Genomic DNA, 21,409 nt, shown 5'->3' with positions numbered 1-21,409 from the left:
GGCCGCGGCGGGGAGGGCCCGGGGCTGCGGGACGCGGTGGAAGTGCCGCCGGTAGGATACTCACTGTTACGGTCGGATCCAGTGCTGGTGTAGTGCCTGCCTCCATTCCTGGCTTGATTCAACGTGCTATTGCTGCTTGGGCTCGCTGCAGCAGGTTTAACAACGTGTGAATAAAGTATCTCCGTGGCATCGTTCTTGAAAGCCAAGTAGCTTTTCGTGAAGATGCAAGCTAGGAGAAAGCCATAGAAGTGAATGGCAGGGAGAAGCATGGTCGGTTCAGTCTCTGGCAGAGCTGGATGAAATCTTTTTCTTCTGCTTCTTCTGGGTAACTCTGAAATTGCTCTTGAAGGTTTCATTTATATATTCAGAGAGGCTTGGCATTCATTCAGGTGTAAAGTTGTGGATAGCTTCAGAATGAAAACCCACAAAAGGGGTGGGATCCCTACATGAGCCTGTGAAGACCTTTTACCAATAGGAGAGAAGACGGCAGTAAAGGAGGAGTTAGATGCATTAATTGCAGGATTCCTATTTGGGGCTTTTGAGGGTATAGGAAAACTCTTAGGCACCACAGTAGCATTCGGGCTGAGACCCAGAGGCTGCTGGTTCTGCCCAGCCATTCCGCGTGGCCCTGCACGCCAGGCATTTTTGAGTGATGTGACTAACACAGTGTCAGAACGAGTCTCTCTGGCTCCTGTTATGCAAAATTAGGTCCCCTCTTCTTGAATGTGACTTTCAAAAAACTTGCCAGCTCTGTAAGGATGCAAAATTCATATAACTTACAGGAGACTGCTAGTTATGCAAATACTGTCTGCAATATACCATGATCGCTTAAAAAAAAATATTGTGAATAATTTAAAGCTGCCTCTAGATGCTCTAAATTATGCGGCTTTGATCAACAAGGAGCACTGCTAAAGAAACTACTTCTTTTGGGGGAATGTTGTCTCCCTGGTGTGCAGAGTTACAAGTATGTATTTCTGTATCGCCATACATAAAAAGTATCTCCTCTAGGTTCCTCAGTACAAACATATACATATTCATAGCCTCTTACTATGCTCATTCATCAGACTAGGTTTTTTTTAGTTTTGCACATTGCCTAGAGCATTCTTATATTTTTAATGTATTACTTCAGGTGATAAAGAAAACAAAGAGGAAAGAATAATTCTTATTTTGGCACGCTGTTTTACTGTGTCACACACTTACTTGATTAAACATGAAATTACATGGCCCAAATCCAAACGCCAGTGTAAACTGAGATGCTCTTAGTAGGCCAGTGCATATCTGCATCATGGTGAATGCTCTGTAGATTTTCGTTACGAAGAGAACAACAGTGATCAACACTGAAAACTATAGTGTTCAAATTAAAAGGAAACCTTTTTCTTGGGAAAAAGCACAACCATGCTTGAGGCCAAATTACCTAAAGGGCGGACTCTAATCTCACTTACACTCCTTGTAACTGAGTCGATATCTATAGTCATGCTGGATTTTGTTGGCTGTAATAAAAGCAGAAGTGGAACACAGGTGAGTTACCTCTACTGTCAGGGTCAAAATCTCAGTCATTCAAAGATAACTTTGTTTCATCCTAGTCACAAGTGGACATTTTTCTGTGTCAGCAACACTTTCCTCTTGCATCATTACTAAAGTTATCCTGGATCTCAGCAGGAGTAAGGAGAGAGTCACAGTAAGTGCCAAATTAATAGCCTTTGCTTAAAAGGCACAGGGAAAAGAGGAGTGCTGCAGGGTGAAGTGAGTTTTACTGGCAGAGCTGTGTGTGGGGAAGTTGAATTGATTGCCTGCATCTATTATGACTAGCCCAACCCAGTTCTGGAATAACAAGAATGTTGCAAGGCAGAGTGAGATCTTTCAGCAGAGTATTGTATGGAGGAGTGGGATCATTGCTAACCCCTGACAAGGGTTGAAGTTCCGCTCATGGAATATCTTAGTTAACCACAGAAGCAAAGATAGCATTCTACCTTCCCTGTAAAAAAAAAAAGTGGAAAGTGAGAGTTTCCTTAAGCAAATTATCGAAGAAGATATGTACATTACGAACCATTAATATTTTAGCATTATTTTTCTTCAATGGCAGCTAACCAGGGTCTATTTTGTCAATGTTCAAGTCCTACTTCATTTTATCTCATAATCACAGATCATCACACATCTCACATTCCCTGCAGGGTTCTCTCTTGTGCTGAACTGAGACAATATAATTAAATCATAGAACCCGTTTTCCAGTAATCCACAGTACCTGTGGATATCCGTCAGGGGACCTCTTGCTAGTAGAAAGATTTTCCCACATTAGACAAGACTTGGGAAAGTCAGAAGTTTCTTGGAGAGCTGTTTTCTTTGTAATAAAGCATATAATCTTCTCACAGAAAAAATGAATGGGACCTTGAAGTGGCTGTAAGACTGGGTCTGCAAGGAGCAATCCCTAATTGAGGGAATTAGGTTGAGCTAATTCCCTCAACATTTTCGGCTTTCAATGAAAGCTAAAAATCAGCCTTTCAAATTTGGACTATATGAAATCATTGAGTTAGTCACATTCTTCTCTTGGTCTCGTCACTTAGAAAAGGGGGACCTCAAGACAAGCCTCTTACAGCCTTTGTAAAGGAAATGTTTGGCCCTGAATTTGCCACAAGAAAGATAGTACAGATTACCTCATTATTCTGTGCACTAGACACAAAGAAGACATTAATTTCATTTGTATTTTCCACTTGCTATGAATAATGTATGAAAATTCTATTATTTCAGTTCTTTGGTCAGTACTGTCAACCTCCCTGCTTTGAAAGCTAAACACACCTCTGAGGAGTTTGTCAGTTAATTTGACATATACTTTCTTTTTTCAAACCTAGAGCTTGCACTGTTTCACTTCTTCTGGGTCTTCCTGAGAGAGATTAGAAGTTGCGTGAGGGGAAGGGATGCTGGTCAGTCAAACTGAGTTATTCTTTTTGAGCAAACTTCACAATCAAAAGGTGTTTCTTGATGCTTAGCTCAAATATATTTTTCGCTGTTGTTAGTTAGATGATTGTGATAAGTTTTTAAATGTGAAGGCTACACCTTAGTTACCTTTGTAGCCTCCAACACAGACTTACATAACATAGCCTGTCCTTATTCTAGTCAGATTTGATGGCTTGTGTAGAACATTGCTCTGTGCTTAATCTGTAATATTGGCCACAAGGAATATATTACACAAGGTCTTTGAAGTCTGTACTGGCTTCCTTTTTGCTTCTGGGCATAACTCAGGATGTTCTTATTGATCTATAAAACCCTATATGCTTTAAGTCCTAGGCAATAAATTCTCTCTCCTTTATCTTCCATTATGATACTTAAGATCAGCCAGGCCATACTGACTATACCGGAGTGTCTGGAGGGGTTGAATGCTCAGCATGAAGGGCCCAGGAAGTTGGATTTCACTACTGCGAAGGACCTACATTCTGCTGTGTAAAGATCATTGTTTGGTCAGATCTGTGAGAAGTGACTGTGGGGAAGGCACAGGGAAGAAACGCGTTAACCACGTTAATTTAAATGTTTGTACAGGGATAAAGTGCTACATTTAACTACACGGTTTTTTCCAATTTAACTGCTTCTTGTATCTTAACAGCCTTGCTTCTGAATGAACCTAAACATAGTGGTAAAGTGATCCATCTCACTTCAGAAACAATGGTATCCAGAGTTATACACATCTTTCTCCATTTTCTGTGATGAAAAAAACCCTCTACTTCTCTCAGTGGATGCAGAATAATACAGGGCGTATGTTCTGTAAAGATCCCAAAAGAGAATTCCCTTCTTTGTAATCATTTATAAGTCTGTCAGGATCCTATCCTCCATGTTTCTTAGACACTATAATGATGTCCGAAGGGCAAAGTTTTGTGCAGAGAGCACACACCTGTCTAGGAGCACAAAACAGCCATGGGGAATAGAAGAGTAAGCATTGACAAGTACAAATGACTGCCAGAGAGCCTTGTCTTTGCAAACCACATGATCTCGGAACATGCATGAAAGAAGAAGGAATTCTTAATTTTTCATAAAACTTGGTCCTGCCCAGTTTTAATAATGACTAGAGTTAGAATGAAGGCTGCATGGAAAGAAGGGTTCAAAATTTGTTGTTTTCCCGAAGAGAAGACCATTAGAGCTTTTGACTTGTTTCCAAAGTCAGATACTTTGAGAATAAGTACAGGCTTAGATAAGCAACTGCAAAAAAGAAACTTAGGTTTATTACTTTGCACCTTAAAACAGAAATGACTGTCAGGCTAATTTCTGTAAAGCAATAGGCATATTAGTAATGTACTTCAAAGCAGCATAAAATGTGATTTGGAGCATGATAAGAGAACTTGTCTAAAAGTGAGGTAAAATTGTAATAAGTGCAACTGCTGAGAACTTTTAAGCTGTTACGCAACAAGTTAGCATAGTTTTAAAGCTCCTACAGAAAACATGTTAAAGTACCAAGATACCTCCCCTGTAAATTCTCAAACCAAAGATTTTTTAAAGACTGAAGGTTTTCTATACTGAGTGGTACTTTTTAATTTGCTCAATAAATTACAAATGAGAGATTCAATGGAGAACATAGTGCATATTCTCATTAATTAGAATGTCTCATTAGTTCTGATTTATGTCTTGTTCATCTCCCTTATTACAATTTTTCCCCCTACTTGCTCTTACATATAGTATAGACAGAATAATTTAGGCCAGGCTGTGGTTTCAGAGGAGACTTTTTATCAAAAAAGACATTAAATAGACTGAAAAGGAGGAAATATTTAGTTAGAAATTCTAGGAACATTTTCAGTAGAGTGAAGAACTGTCTGCACTAATAATAATTGCCACCTCTTCCTGAGCATTTGCAGTAAGATTTGAAGACCAGTTTGAAGATGATGTGGCTTATTATAATCCAAAACATGTTTTACGATTTCTGCGTATGTTGAAGGAGAAAGAAAAACAAAACAGGATTTTACAAATTTAAAAAAACCCCATGAGAATAATATCCTGTTTATTGGGGGAAACATTTTCAGAAACTGTTGGGTGACACTGAATTGTAACCCTTCTATTTTAAAGAGATTTAGGGCAATAAGGCAGGATTTTTACTATATATAGTCACTGAAGTCAACTGGACTTCGGTATCCCCATACTTTCTGAAACGTTGTCCTAAGGATTGAAAATCCTATTGATTTTCAGTGAGACAGTTGCTTAAATGCTTTTGAAAATTTTACCAGCAGCTTTTGAAAATTTTACCAGAATTTTTTTAAAATTCTGAAACTCCCACTCGAAGTTAAGTAAGCCCATCAACATGTCCTAGTTGCAAATAAAAATAGAAACTGAGTAAAGGTTTTGAAGTCTGAGTTGTTTCTTTACGTGTAATTAACCAAACTCTCAATATATCACTATGTTTCAGTAACCTGCTTTGTGTTTCTAATTATGTGGTCTGAAATGATTACAGTGTGTTTAAAAAATGCACGTTCTACAACAAACCAGCTAAGAAAGTCTGGCATAGTGTCATGATTTCCTATGCAAACACTTGCCAAACCTGATGTTAGATCCAAAGTCATAATTTTAAAACAAACCTACAAGGTATCTGGAAGAAGATCCCTCTTTCCTTCCTTGTGCTCCGTCTTCCACTCCCTTACTAGGAAATCACTTTACCCTATCAAAACAGAACAGTTACTGACATTTGACTCCTGGTAAGAAACCTATCCCTGCTACGTTCTGATTTTAGATTTGGCTAGCACGTATTCTGGTTAAAGAAAGAAGTTACCTTCTCCAAGAATGTTAGTGTCCAAATTCTTCAATCAGATAAAACATGCATAACTCTCTACTGAAATTAAGGAAGTACCTGAGGGCAAAACATGGCCCCAGATTAGAATTTTAATAATTGTAATACTGTGTAATCTCCTCCCTGACAAGAGACAGAAGTGCCCCATCCTGCACAACAAATTCACAGACTTTCCACGTATTCAGTATCAGGGTTTCACTTATAACCCATGAACCAGAATATAATAGAATGAAGTGTATATTTTACTAAAATTAATCCATCCAATATTATGGCACATTTGTACAGTACCAAAAATATCTTATTTGCACATGTAGGATCTGCTGTCATCCAGAGTTTCCACATTATCACCCCAAACACTGTTTTAAACAGTGGGAACCTTAATTAAAATAGAGATCGTCTCTCTCTCTCAAAGGATCTATATCTTAATGTGTTGGTTTTTACTCTCAGCTACTGATATTTCCTTCTTATCCAAAGTTAGTTTCGGTCATCTAGTTCTTTTTTAAGTCCCAAACTGTTTAATACAATCCATGCATGAGTCAGGCTGCATGAAATTAAGAATCAAGTATCACCTGCCTACTCAGACATTACAGCCCATTCCAGACTTCCTTTCCAGCTATTTTAATTACCTTGAAATCACATGTAAAAGAAAATGTAACAGAAAGAGCTGAAAGATCCCTGCCAATGGAAGATCTCCTCACTGGAATGCTGGATCTTTTTCAAAACAATAAAATTAGATTTTTACTAAACTAAAGCTTAGTAATACTTACTAAGACTACAGTACAGCCTTAACTTAGTAAAGTGGCAAAAAGTACACCAAAGGTCAAGTTTTCAAAATCTCAGGGCTAAGTGCTTAACAGTTTTTTAAGGATTTTTACAGTGAGAACATTTCGTTGATGCTATTGACTCGTACACAAATATAATCTATAGAAACATTTGCACATACGGTTTGACTAGGATCATGAAAAATGCTATTGCCTTAAATTTGAGAAGTGGGAATGAATATTCAGTACAGTCGACCCATTCTTCAGGTTGTATGGAAAAGTTGATATCAGAACTCTTCAAAGAAGAAGAAAGAATGGAAGTTCTTTGTGGCAGTAGGTGTTTCAAAATCCTTTCTTCAATCCAAGTCAGAAAAAATTCCTCACATTCTGAAACTCCTTGCAGAAGAAACTTCAGAGAAAAAAGAAAATCTAACCACATGTTACTATTGTCATTTTTTCTTTGATTAATCTTGACTTTTAATAATGGTGGTTCAACAGCAGCAGGATAATCCCTGCCTTAAGCGTGACATTAGGTTTTAAAGGATTATTTATCTTATCGAAGCTCAGAAGTGTCTCAGTATACCTCTATGGTAATAAACAAATATTAGCTATACTTGCTTAATCACAGAGTTTTAAGCAAAACTGTCCTCTACCCTGAAGCGCAGTGGGATTTCAGTCTTCAGCTAATGCTCTATATATCTATATGATCACAACAGATTAGTTAAAATAACATGGTTACAAAACAACAGTGAGGCCACTGTCAGCAGAGATAATCAGTAATGATAAATTTAAAATGACTACTTCTCCAACGGTTAAACTTTGTTCAAAATGTTCGTAACTGACTGTAACAGTCACTGTTGCACCTGACATCAGCGTACAGAAACTGAAGAGGCTCCATAACTAACGTGTGTTGCCCCATATTCAAAACCTTGACATTATTTATGTCCGTAGTCTTCAGGCAATGAAGGGATTCTTTTTCCAATGCAAAACATTGTTGTGAGAGACATTTATTTTGGGACTTCAGTTTTAAGTCTATTTGGAATGACAAGCTGGTTTAGATGATATATAAACAGTATCCAAGAAAGGAAATGTCAGAACATTCTGTTTGTTCACTGCCCTTTCTGCAATTCTTCAAAGGTTTTCACAGGGTTGCTTTTCCAAAATGTATCCTAACATGGAAACGTTATACAAATAACGCTTTCATAACTGTCAGCATCTGAATTTGTTTTCAGGAGGAGTATTTCCAATAAATTTCCGCTCTGAGGAAAAACAGAATAGTGTCCTTCCTTCTGGTAGTTTTCATCTAAAATGTAGCTCTCATCTCACACATTCATGCCTGCCTGATTAGAACAACATAGCACTTTTTACTGTAAGTGGAACATCTTGCAGTGAAGATCCCTGGCATGACTCTTCCCTAATGCCACTCAGATTGGGTCCTATAAGTCCAGGAGATGCATGTTTCCTTTTTAGGGTTGGCTGTAGCAAACCACCTTTGTGTAAACAGCCAGTAAGAGATGATGGTTTGCATAATTTTTGGTTTTCTTTTTACTTGCTACCTTTGCTACCCCTTAGGAGGGTAGCATCATGAAATCTTGCCTTCCAGCTTCCCTTTAGAATTTTGCATCATAGATGCACATTTCCATCCACCTGTTGTGTAGCTGCATGGAATTAGCGTGACTCCCTCTTTTACTGTTTCCCATTGCAAACCCTGGGAAGCTGTTCAAGTCACAGAGGTGTGATAATGACCGCCTGCCAAAAAGTATAAACCAAAAGGACATTTCATTCTAGAAAACACTGTCAGGAATAAAGTCTTTAAGATAGATCATTTGTTTTATAAATTGTCAGAAGGAAAAACTGCATGCTTTTGCTGCAGCACTAACTTTCTTTATGGGTCTGATTCAAACCTTGTTGAAGTCAATAGAAATCCATCCATTGTCTTAAAGGAAGTTTGCTTTAGAGCCTCCACAGATCACCAAAAGATTAGCTGGTGGTGTTCAGATAATCTGTGTTCGTAGCTTGCACATTAAAATAACTTAAACGATCTGTCCAGTAGGTGGCACACGAGATCTCGTAGTCTGAAATGCAAATAGACCAATGGCATGTCATCACCGGCACAGGAAAATGATTTTTCACCAGTTAGGTCTAAAAGACCAGTATGACCTATAACTGTCTATATCCAGCAACCAATGTGGTCTTTTTATTAGCTTTTATTTAATTAGTTATCAGATTCACATTTCCATGTTAAAAAGAACTCACCATCTCTATGAGTAGCATGGTTATAAAATATTTGATTTATCCAGCTTGTTAAAAAATAGTTTAAATTTTTCCATTTTTCCATTACTTAATGTTTATTATTAACTAATGCTAGCACTCCTATGCTTATAATGTGGTGACATTATAAAGTCCTTGTTCCAAACAACTGAGGGAGAACTTTTTCTCATTCTTCCTGACAGGAGGTTAGTCTGCTTAGAGGTCATTATTTTAGCATGAGTGTCAGGAGGTGGAAAAACTCTTGCTCTACTCAGAAACACTTACTATACTCGCTGGCTTTGTGTGGGCCAAGCTTTTGTTCAGGCAGTCTGCCTGGCCTGCACCCAGGCAAAATCAATCATAGCAATGGTTCATCAGCTAAAACTGGGAGGTTGCTTTTCTTTGTAACAACGTAGATCATTTAAAACCAAGCCATGAGTAGGCTATGTACAAAAGTATAGATGCTAAACTTGGGGCACACATGGCTTAGTTTGTGCATGTGTGCAGTCAAACCCATTTTTCAGTTCATAGTCTAGACGTGGCCTTATGGCTTGGATTTGGAAATAGTGAACCTCACAAAGATGAAAGTAGGGTTTAATACCCTAAGGCAGATGGGTTGGAATGTGGAGAAAACCTAATAATGCAGGTTACTTTAAAGTCTGCAGTATGACTGTGGTCAATCCCTCTCTTTTAAATGGGGGAAGGGGAATTTAATCTCATCAAAATTTGGCAGGTATAATTCAAGATAAATATTTTTAATCTCTAGTGACTGTGGTTTGGAAACAAAGTTAAGCTTCTAGGAAGTTTTTTGTAAATTTTCTTCTCAAACACAACTTCTTTCTAGGAGGCAGCTGTAATAGTACAGTATTTTCCATTTATAAAGTGTTTTTCAACCCAAAAATTCCCAACCAACTTTGCAAACTGTGTTTGCTCAAAATCACCTAAACGACTAAGCTGCATGGGGAGTAACAACTGGACATGGATGCACAACAAAGACCATGGAATTTTTGAACAAGAACACCAAACTAAAATTCTATCACTATTGAAAGAATAGTACTGTTTTTTATCTACATGGAATGTCCAGGACCCTGGATTTTTCAAAATACTCTACCAGTCCATTAAGTACCTGGGAAGGTAGAAACAGTGAAATGATTTGGTTGGGACTGGAATAGTAAATACTCAGTAATACTGACTAGTATGCTCTGTTAAAAATAGAAAATACTAAACATGATGACTCAGAAAGAAGTACTGCATGCAAGCAGTGAATGCAAGTGATATTCATTCTTAACATACATTCGGTGAATGTATATGTTAAGATCATGAGCTTTTTGTCACAGTGGAAATAAAATGGAGGATATAATGAGTGCTTATTTTGTTAGCCTACAAAACTATCATGTATCATTATATTTTGGCATTAGGCATGTTGAAAGATCCAAAATGTTTGATACAAGTTAGAACTCAAATGTTGACTTCTTTAGAAGGAACAACGCTCACAGAAATTGCACTGAAATTGTGCGTAAGTGAGGCACGATCAAGTTTGCTGAGAAGTAGCTGCACCTTTCACTGAAATGCTGTTACGACTGGAAAAGTCATGGACTTTGTTCGTGGAATTAGAAATATTAAATCAAACTGAAACTGCATCTTTGTACATTGAGACAAAAGTCTCACAAAATAAAAATTTACTTCACCAGCAGAAACAGATTACACCGATTCTTGTTTTATGTATACCATGCTACCTCGCTCCTGCCAAAGGGCCAGTCCTTATCCAGGCTTTTTAAGTAAATTATCAATAGAGCATTTATGGACAAACCACAACTCATATGGTACAGATAATAAATATGTATATAAAACATTTTTAAGTGTACATTTCCTTTTTCCCTTTCTAATTGTTAACTATGACCATACCACCCAAGGAGACCTTCTGGTGTGCTCTTTGCAACCCATCTTGCCTATCCCGCAATGGCCTTTTCAGCCATCAGCGCGCTTGCAGTGAGCGTGGGTAAAGCCCTTCCCAAATCTTCGTCCGTGAAGCCAAGCCATGTAGTGTGTATGATCTACATACTTTTTTTTTTTGTATGAGTTTTTTTAAGAATTCTCTTAAAATTGCACCAGTTTAATTTTTTAAAAAAGCAATGATAAAAAATTGATGATGTGTCTTGGGACCTATTGTTCATTACATTTTTTTTTTCCCCACATATGGCCTACTGGCCAAGTTGTCTGTTGTTCTGTGCCACAGGTTGTAAAGTCTTTTATACAGTATTTCTTTGTTTCAAAGTTAACTGTTTAGAAAAACAAGGGAAATACTCCATTTCTTTTTAAGAGTATGGAATGCAATTTTTCTTGGTTTTGAGATTGTATTTGCAGGAGAAACGTAAAAAAAGGAAAACTGGTTTTAGCTGAAGTCTTTAAAAGAGCCAAGCCAACCGCTATGCCCACTTTGGTTGGTTCACAAGGATGACTTAAAAAAAAAAATCTGGTAAGTTTTACATTTGTACATTTGTCTGAAGAAGACAGCCACTAAGGCAATGCGCTATTTTTCATTAGAGCTCAAGAATCTGAGACTGTGGAAGCCACAAAAAATTATGCAAATCATTCATTCTAAAGGCTACGGATATGGCAAAATATTGACACACATGAAAAGCATTCGTTACTCTTTTTTAAATGGAAGAGTAAACAGAGCATGAATCCAATTTTACTGCATCTCCTAAAGCTTTTTGAATATCGGAAGGCCAGGGAAGATTGCTAGATGGTTATATGTGGTGGTAAATCACCACACGTCGCGAATAGTCGGGGTGGATAACGCAACAACAGCTTGTGTGCACACAAAGCCTTTACTGAAATACAACTGCAGCAAAGTGCTGCGGCACCTACTTACTGCAAATTGCAACTGCGATTCTGCACCGCGTTCTCTCTTATCACAATGCTTTATAATCTTCTAGTAGTTGTTTATCATACGTGCCCCACTTGGATTGGTTTCAAGTGTACTCTCCTCCAATCAGCTACTGACCAAGCCTCTCTGTCTCCTCCTAAACAACACGCCTCCTGCTGTTGACTGGCAGCAGGCTAATTCGGCTTCTTCCCTGCCAGGGTCACTCCCACAGTTATATACAATACATCAAGGTATGTTTGTACTGAACTTCATAACCTTTTACTAACAAATGTATTTCAGAAAGGCACTGAAATGTGAAGGAAGACTTCCGCAGATGCAGGATCCATCTCTTCTGCTAATTCCGACATTCACCTCTGCTATTAGGAATGTATGTCTTATCTGTAGTCTGAAGGTTTGTGCTTTCATTTTTTGATTGCAAAAAGATTTCTCATCTGTAATACTAGCTGGTACTTTCCCTTTAAAAGGGACACTAGGTTTCAGTAATCTCTCAGTCTTCTTTTATTTCTCTCTCATTTATCATGGTTCAATCTCTCAGACAGCTACCAAGCTACTTGACTGAACATAAAGGAGTTATTTTTGTCTCTATGAATATGGTATGAGGTTTACTATACACAGCGTACAAAACATCAAGGCATTCATGACAAAAATCTAAGAACTGTGCTGTCAAATTCTCAGCAGTATCAAAGAGAAGAACACCTTAATAAAAAGTTATATGTGTCCCCACTTTTTATAAGCCTTGCTTCATCATGCAAATAGATACCGCTAGAAAATTAGTTAGTTGAGGTGGACCCCTCTCACCCCTGTTGTGTTTTTTTTTTCTTTTTTCCATATAAAGGTCATATAACAAGAAGTATGCCTGTTTCAGGATGGTTGATGATTTTTTTATTGGACGCTGACCCTTTGTACCTCTGCACAGTCCAATTATGCATTCTCTCTAGAAGCATTGTACAGTAGAAAATCCAGAATCATTTGACTGATTTCACTGAAATGTACTGATTTATGAATAAGTGATACAGACACTGTCTTTGATTCTAAAACTAGACACAAATCAGGAGGTTGTTGCTTTCATGGACATGAAATGAATGTGTTCCTAGAACTTGTAGGATAAAGTTTGGTGTCATTTGCTGTAAACTGGAGGCAAAGATTATGTGTTCAGGTGAATACAGTGGTTTCAGACCAAAATTTTCATACCCTAGAGGTATACTTGTCTGCATTTCATGTGGGCAAACTCAAATCTGCAGAAGGTCTTAGCAATTATACTGATGTCCCACATACCAGCAGAGTCCATACCAAGGAATACAGGCAGTGAATGCTGAGATTTTAAACCATTTAATGGTACATATAGTTGCTCTTCACGTTTCATAAGTGCTACAGAAGTCACTGAGAAGTAAAAAAAAAAAAAATTACTAATAAACAAGGATTAAATACAAAGATTGAAAACTTATTAGAAAATTGGAGACAGAATATAGTGAATAAAAAGATGGAGCATAAGAAGCCTGAGTTCTTGCATTTTTTGCTCTTTGTGTAACTGTTACTTATTTGTCATTCTGAGCCAGTTCTCCACACAGGAGGTCATTCCCCATGAATCATACTGCTTTGAGACACAGCTAAAACATGGATGAAGCCAAGGCACAGAGCTGTGCTGAATGTCTGCTGGGAGAAGGACTGGTATGCACAGGGCAGGAGCAGAGGGAGGCCCGGGAGTGGTGAAGCCATGTCCTGAACTGCGGCAGCTCCAGAACCTTCCTCATATGAGCCAGCAGCGTGTTCAGGTGGCCAAGAAAGCCAACAGCATCCTGGCTTGCATTACACATAATGTGGCCAGCAGAACCAGGGTAGAGATCATCCTCCTGTACTCGGCACTGCTCAGGCTGCACCTTGAATACTGTGTCCAGTTTTGGGCCCCTCACTACAAAGAAATTGAGGTGCTGGAGCACATCCAAAGAAGGGCAAGAAAGCTGCTGAAGGGTCTAGAGAACAAGGCTTTTGAGGAGTGGCTGAGGGAACTGGGATTGTTTAGTCTGAAGGAAAGGAGGCTGAGGGGAGGCCTTATTGCTCTCTACAACTATTTGAAAGGAGGTAGTAACAAGGTGGGGGTCGGTCTCTTCTCCCAAGTAACAAGCGATGAGAAGAAATGCCCTCAAGTTATGCCAGGGGAGGTTTAGGTTGGATATTAGCAAAAAATTCTTTACAAAAAGATTTGTGAATCATTAGAACAGGCTGCCCAGGGAGGAGGTGGGCAGCCTCCTTTTAAATACCCTGGAGGTATTTAAAAGACATATTGACGTGGCTCTGAGGAACATGGTTTAGTGATGACCTGGCAGTGCTGGGTTAACGGTTGGGCTCGATGATCTCAAACGTCTCTTCCAACTAAAACAATTCTGTGATTCTGTGATTCCTCATCCAAACCAGGGGCTGGAAAGGACACCAGGAAAAGAATCATTCACACTCTTCGAAGTTAGCTGAACCAGTCACAACTGAGTGTGGAGTCTACGTGGTATGGGATCAGCCTTTCTTTACCCATGATACTTGTCCAACAAAGAAATCGCCTGTTGGCAACAGTTCTGATGATACTGCAGAGGAAAGAGGAAACAACCAATGTAAGTTATATTGAGATGATGATGAGCACTGTAGTTCTTACTGACTCAGCAGATATGGCTAGGCACTTGGTACAAATAAGAATCAGACCATTGATTTAAGACCCAGCTTTAGACTCCTAATTTTGAGCAAGTATTGGAAGTGTTGGCCTGAATATCAAGAATTTATGAAGCATTTTGTACAGATAGTATTATAGCCTATTGCCACGAACTCCTTCAGTCTAGTCAACAAATACATAATGAACAACACATTACAGGAACCATAGATTATATTTTTATTTTCCATTTGGTTTTTCCTCTCTTACTATTCAGCTAGTAGAGAATTTAAATTGATATTATGTATTGTAAACACAGAACTGGATTCTATTCAAATACACACCTATAGCCCTATTCAGTAAAATTCCTTAAATTCATATCTTCGGGCTTTTTGTGAGGTTTTTTTTTTTAAGTCTGTCACTTTTCCTTTCCCTATTACTACTACAGACTCCATGGGGAACCATAAGTGAAGATTCACCGGAATTCTCCATTGTAGGAACTTCCTTCTGTGCTGCCTTTTGTCCTGGCAGGAGATATATCATCTCCTTCACTTTGTCTGGGACACAGATGGGTATGGGTAACATTCTTCCATTATTGAGTCATTAATCAAAAGGATCTATTTTTCCACTTTTTAGTGGCCTCCTTTCTTTCAAAGTTTTGTCATTGAGAAGACTGTTGAATATTTTCTAATTATATAAGCCTCACTTTTCCCTAAAACAGCTTTAATTGATTAGTTTAGTGTCAATATTCTCTAAACTATGCAGTTTTTCTACACTTTTTATTATACGTATTTTATTATACGGACCCGTCAGAGCTTCCTGCGTCTATGGCCCATTAAAAGATGAAAATGGGCAAAACATAATGTAGCAATAAAGAGCACCATTTACCGTGATTTTTTTCCAGATATGGCATTCTGATAAAATTTTAAAATTTTTCCTTGAGCATTAAAGTATTGAAAAATATTTGCGAGTTTCAAAAATGCAGTGGCAGTTTCTGCGGAATAGGTGTTATTTCACATTCTTTCAGGCAGCTCCTAAGGGATACATTGTGGGATAACATCTGGTGGATAAATGTAGCTAAAGCAAATAGTTATATTTGCAAACAAGTTGCTTTCTGTTTGTTTGTTTGTTTGCTGAAGTTCGTATTTGGTCAGATACCTTACAGTTTCCCTAGCCTAGTCTCATAGTAAAGGAAGGTTAGAAGTACTGTTCTGGTGAAAATCCTCCACAAGCATGGCCTCTGAGTAATCCAGACTGTGAAAGACCTTTGTGCTTAAAGTACTGAAATGTACCTGATTTTGAATGTTGACGACAGCCATGTCTGCATTTCACCGTTAGCATTTTCCCATGTGCTTCTGGAGCATTTATCATAGGTTTATTCGCATTATGAAGCAACCTCAAAACATAGGAACGAGTTTGCTTTTGGATGAGATCAGACTGGAGAATACTCTCCAATAGTACACCTGTAGGGGTAAATCATACGTCGCAAATATTTGGGGCGGACAATGCGACAACAGTTTGTGTGCACACAAGGCCTTTATTAAAATACAACTGCAGCAAACTGCTGCAGCACCTACACACTACAAATTCTAACTGCGCAGTTTCTCCGTTATCACATGTATTTATAGTTTCTGAGTTATATTACGTACCTTGCTTGGATTGGTTTCAAGTTCACTGTCCTGCCCAGAGATGAGCTGGCTTTCCAATCACCCATTGACACAACCTCTCTGTCTCTTCCTAAATAACACATCTCCTGCTGCTGACTGACAGCAGGCTTACAGGGCTGCTTCCCGGACCGGCCGGGGGGTCATGCCCGCATGCTCTACATACACCTAATGCTCTACAGCCACAGGACCAAGCTAGAAATATCCCAAAGTAAACCTTCCCGAAATGTGTGGTGTTGATCATGATAAACTCTCAGCACTAACTCTTTCGTGCCACAAATCTTTCCTATTAGCCTGCACTACTTACTAATGTAGCCATCATTCATGTGGCTTACTTGAACCTACCTGCAGAGCAGAGACTACAGACTACCTAGATGGGCTTTGTGAATCTGACTGGAAACTTCAGTCCATCCAGCAAAGTGAATTTCAAAATGGAAACACAGATGGGGCAGGCTCCTGTATGCTTGAAGATGTGTTACATAGATCTATGATATGTAATGTAGTAGCTAAGCAACTGAATCAAAACTTTTCTCCTTAGTGAAACAGAGTCCACAACAAGTATGGTTCAGAAGTTTTGGGGGTTTTGTTTGGTTTTGGGGTTTGGTTTGGTTTTGGGTTTGGGTTTTTTCTTTTGGTGTGATAGGCTGAAGGTTTTGAGATATTTCCTTAGAAGCAGGGTATTCTACTGAATTTCTTCATATTTTGAAGACAGCATTACTGATGTCATACAAATGTATGTTATACATTTGCTTGAAAAATGCATTTTGTATGCTACTTTTATACTTTTCATGAATCAAGCAAAGAGAGAGATAGAGTGTACTTTTAAAATCAAAAAAAGAATGGAGACAGAGAATTGCACGTGTGTATAATTATAGCTCATGTGGTGAAAATTTAGATGTTTTGTGAGCTCATCCTTAACAAAACCTCACACAATCATCCCCTTTTCATGCCAACAAAGTGAGTTTTATAGCCTGGACTTTTCTACATGATAAATGTAAAAATAAAGCAATGTGTGGGGGACTATTATTGGCACTACTGTATTTCTAACAAGCTCTAATACATTGCTGTATGCTGGTTTCTAGGTTAAACCTGGCTCTATATTTGTAAGCACATAAAACCATCTATATAACTTACATGATACAATATAGAATCTTAAAATATACAAGTTGTATATTTTTAAAAAAGTAACCACAAATTCTTACAATCCAGGAAATGGCAGAACTGTAAAGAGGACATCATTTACTGAAATTTTACTAGGCGCACCCAATTTTTACTTTTATGATGCGAAGATAAGTAACACTGATTTCTTAAGTTATTTTAACCACAAACTTAATTATCGAAGCTTTACATTCATTTTTAGGATTAGTAATGCCTGACAGATTGATGCTTGCATTTAAATAGAGCTTTTTTATTTTAAGAATGTAAGAAAGGCTTTACTAGGTCAGAGCAATGGTCTATCCAGCCCAGTTTTCTGTCTCTGGCAGTGGCAACAGGGGAGGCTATTCAAAGAGAATAACAAGCCCAGCTGTTTTCAGAGGTCCATTCCTCTTTCACTTCTCATGATACACCATTGTTGTGTTACAGATGCCAGAAGTACATCCCTACTCTGTGGTGATATTGTCCATCTGTTTGTCTAACCCCTTCTTGAATGTGTTGACACAGTTTGCCTCTACAATCTCATGTTATAGTGAGTGCCAGAAGTCCAGTACCTTGTGTTGTCATGGTTTAACCCCAGACAGCAACTAAACATGACACAGCCACTCACTCTCTCCCCTCTCAGTGGAATAGGGAGGAGAATTGGGGAAAAAAAAGTAAAACTTATTGGTCAATTAAGAACAGTTTAATAACTAAAATAAAATTAATAATGATAATAGTAGTAGTAGTAGTAATGAAAATTAATATAGCAAAAGAGGGAGAGAAATAAAAACCAAGAAGGAGAAGTGATGTACAATGCAATTGCTCACCACCTGCCGATGGACACCTGAGCAGCGATCCGCCCCTCCTGGCCAGCTCCCCCCAGTTTACATACTGGGCATGACATTCTATGGTATGGAATATCCCTTTGGCTGCTTCAGGCCAGCTGTCCTGGCTGTGCTCCCTCCCAGCTCCTTGTAGACCTGCTCATTGGCAGAGCATGGGAAGCAGAAAAATCTTTAACTTAGGATAAGCACTGCTTAGCAACAACTAAACCATGCTATCAACATTATTCTCACACTAAATCCAAAACACAGCACTGTACCAGTTACTAGGAGGGAAAGTAACTCTATCCCAGCCGAAACCAGGACATCTGTTTAAAGAAATACTTTATCTATTTCAAGTTGATGTTTTATTATTTTTATTAAGTTCTCATAATCCAGGATAGAATGAACAGAAGTTCTGCCTTCACCTTAGGCACTATTTTCATGACTTCACAACCCTTCATCACTTTTCTTCCCAGCCTTCTCCTTTCACTGCTAAAGAATGACAACCTTTTTAGTCTCTCCTCATAAGGTAGCTGCCTTTAATTTAGCCCTTAAAGCTACATGTTGTTACAAATAATGCCAAGACATTTAAAAAAAATTTTTTGAGAGCTTCTCAGCCAATTCTGGGATCCTATTGCTATACCAGTGAAAAGAAAACTGAAGATTTCCACATTATCAATCTGATAGTTGCTTTTCAAGTAAGACGTTACTTTTCTTATTGCTTACTCCTAAGGGTTCAAAAAAATAATTCTGGAGAATATAGTTTGATTTTCCTTCTTACTAATTTCAAGCTACTATTTTATACATAACGCTATTCATTAACTTCAAATTTTGATGTAGCAGGCTAATATATTTATTGTGCTTGAGTAATACTTACACTTTCCTCTAATGTGCAATTTGCTTATTCCTTTAATGCATTTATCTATCTATAGCTCTTTTAATTATGTTAGGCTCTTCTGGAATGTCTTTAAAGTTTTCCTCAAAGACTCTGAATCATATATTCATTGCCTTCTCTGACACTCATTATTTCTTCTGCTCTAGCAACTTAGCTGAACACTCATTTTGAAAGCTTTCCTTTCAGCTTTCATTTGAGGAGTGGTTTTTCCACCTTGTTAGAGGTTTAATTTTGCATGAGTAACAAGTATTGTGTACAAGTACAGAATCTTATGGCCACAGGTAGCTATCTTCTTTTCTCCCAGGAGGAAAATACAATCACTGTGCTGACTGTTACTGATTTATAGAACACAGAGGCCTCATTCATTCTCATTTCAAGGTCATCGCTATGTGATCTTCTTTGAACAACTTGCAGATAAGCATCAAGAAGTTCTCATGAATAACAATGACTAAACTGTCGAGACAGGAATGGTATGATTGAAGAGAGCATCCTCTAAATGCAACACATACTAAGGAATGTGGAGAAAACTTCCATGCCTTACAGTTGTGATAAAATGGGAGGTACCATTTTTAATGTAATCCTGAACTGGATTACTGATTGGAATCTTAAACAAATGGCATATTTAGCCAAGAAGAGAGGGATTTTGACATTTTGAATAAAGCAGAGTGATGTGCAGAAAGCTCAGAGAACATAGTATCTTTCTCTGGCTTCTTTGTTCCTCTGTGGGAAGCCACTGTATAGCATCAAGGAAAGAAATTCCTTGATGCTGCTGAGTTTCTTATGAACAGATTGACAGGATGCATAGTTTGGCACAATTGTCTATTTCTGACCAGGATTACAAATAGCAGGGGTGGCAAAGATCCAAACTGACCTGTACTGGTGCAATAATTTAAGTAATTGTTCAGGGAGCAGTTTTGCAAACACATTTAGTTCTTTACTTTGATGTGGAGTTCAAAATGCTGCAAAAATCTCATAGTATGCCACACAATTGTGAGTCCCATGGTGAGATACCAAATGAGACTGAGACAAGAAGATACATACAACAAGCCTCTAAGGAGTCACAAACTAGGTTTAATTTCTAGATAAATTTAATTGAAGTAGGACACATATGTGAAAATTGGATGGTGAAGATTCCCAAGCCCAGTATGACTGGGAATGTCATGTATACTAATTAAGCAAACAGAAACAAGAAAATAGTTTGTATGTATTTTTGAGGTGCACACAATTCACAATAGAACAGCCTCAGTGCCAGATAAGCCTAGCCAGAAAGAATAATTGATTTGGTTTATGCACCATTGCACAGTGTCTAAAGGCATTCATAATCTATGGTTGATTGCATTTTGAGTATTGCCAAAATGAATACAATCCCCTCACTGTTGAACGAGATCATAATATTTATATTGACAATTGAGTGCTTTGAGTACTACATAGTCCCATCACGTCTTTTCTTTAATATTAAGACTCTTTTATGTACGAAATAAAAAACAGATTGCACAGTCCAAATAGTTAGGATTTTGTCAGCATTAGTCAATTAAAAGTGCCCATTTGTCTAAGTTGTGTCTTTGTCATATAAATATGAAAGTACATTCTCACAGTATGGATTTGGATTCAGTTCAACTTCCAGTTTTTCTTGTATGTAATAAGCTGTCTGCCTTCTCAAAATGAGATATAAAGGAAGTTCTTAGTTTGTGAGGCAGAGAGAATAAAATAATGCTCCCATTTAAAAATTGTTTATCTCAAAATTTAGTACTAAATACTGAGACACCTTTCAAGAATGACCAGATTCACCTTGACAAAGCACAGGCTGGGGGAGAGTATGTTCTCTCTCTGAGAAACATCCCGCATTCCAGCCAAAATTTGGACTAAAAAGTTATTTCAAAATTTCTGATGGAACATGGAAACAATCACTATATTCTGTGAGTGTCCCAGTCAAGCAACAATGTAGGACTTTTAACATACTAATTTTCAGGCACTTCAAAAAACCCTTCTCAGACTCAAACTTCACTGCATGCATTTAAGTATTTCAGAAGTTTTAAAATCTATTTTAATAAAATATCTTTAAATCAACTTTTTTTTCCTTCTAATTACTCTGTTATTTGGGCATAGAGTTGAGAGTCAGTAGATCTTAATTTTATTTCCATCACTGCCATTCTGTGCTTTTAGAATTCTATGCTTTGAATTCTCCATGAGTAAAACATGGATAAAAACAATTTCCTTGGTATAAAACTTCAAGATTTATTGATGGAAATATCTCTTCACAGAAACCAATGAGATTAATTTTGGTTACTGAGCTTACAAAAAAGTTCTAAGATATCTAGATATCTTAGAGTCATTTTGAGACCTAAAATGACTGATCTTTTTTTATGGCAACAATTTAACAAGCTTTCACCTGCATGGAAGGCAAACAGGCTATCCCAGGCCAAGGCAAAGACAGCACCAGCCACACTCGTCTGTTTTTAAGACAAGTTTTAGTTGTCAACACAACTTAAGGGAAAAAAAAAAGAGTAAGTGGAATAGCCTTGTCACTGCAGTATATCCAGTGGACCAGCAGTTACATTTGCTTAAGGAAGGCTTAGATTGTAATTCCTGATGCCAATC

The 21,409-nt window shown here is 37.9% G+C and overlaps 1 pseudogene; it reads right to left on the bottom strand.

Moving 5' to 3' along the window:
• Positions 1-64: 64 nt before the first annotated feature.
• LOC104499570 lies at positions 65-381 on the bottom strand (annotated as a pseudogene).
• Between the last annotated feature and the right edge of the window lie 21,028 nt (positions 382-21,409).

Source organism: Buceros rhinoceros, unplaced genomic scaffold, assembly GCF_000710305.1.
Source record: "Buceros rhinoceros silvestris isolate BGI_N320 unplaced genomic scaffold, ASM71030v1 scaffold129, whole genome shotgun sequence".
Classification (NCBI taxonomy): domain Eukaryota; kingdom Metazoa; phylum Chordata; class Aves; order Bucerotiformes; family Bucerotidae; genus Buceros; species Buceros rhinoceros.
The sequence above is the reverse complement of the archived record's forward strand: the minus strand, read 5'-3'. Positions and strand labels throughout refer to the sequence as shown.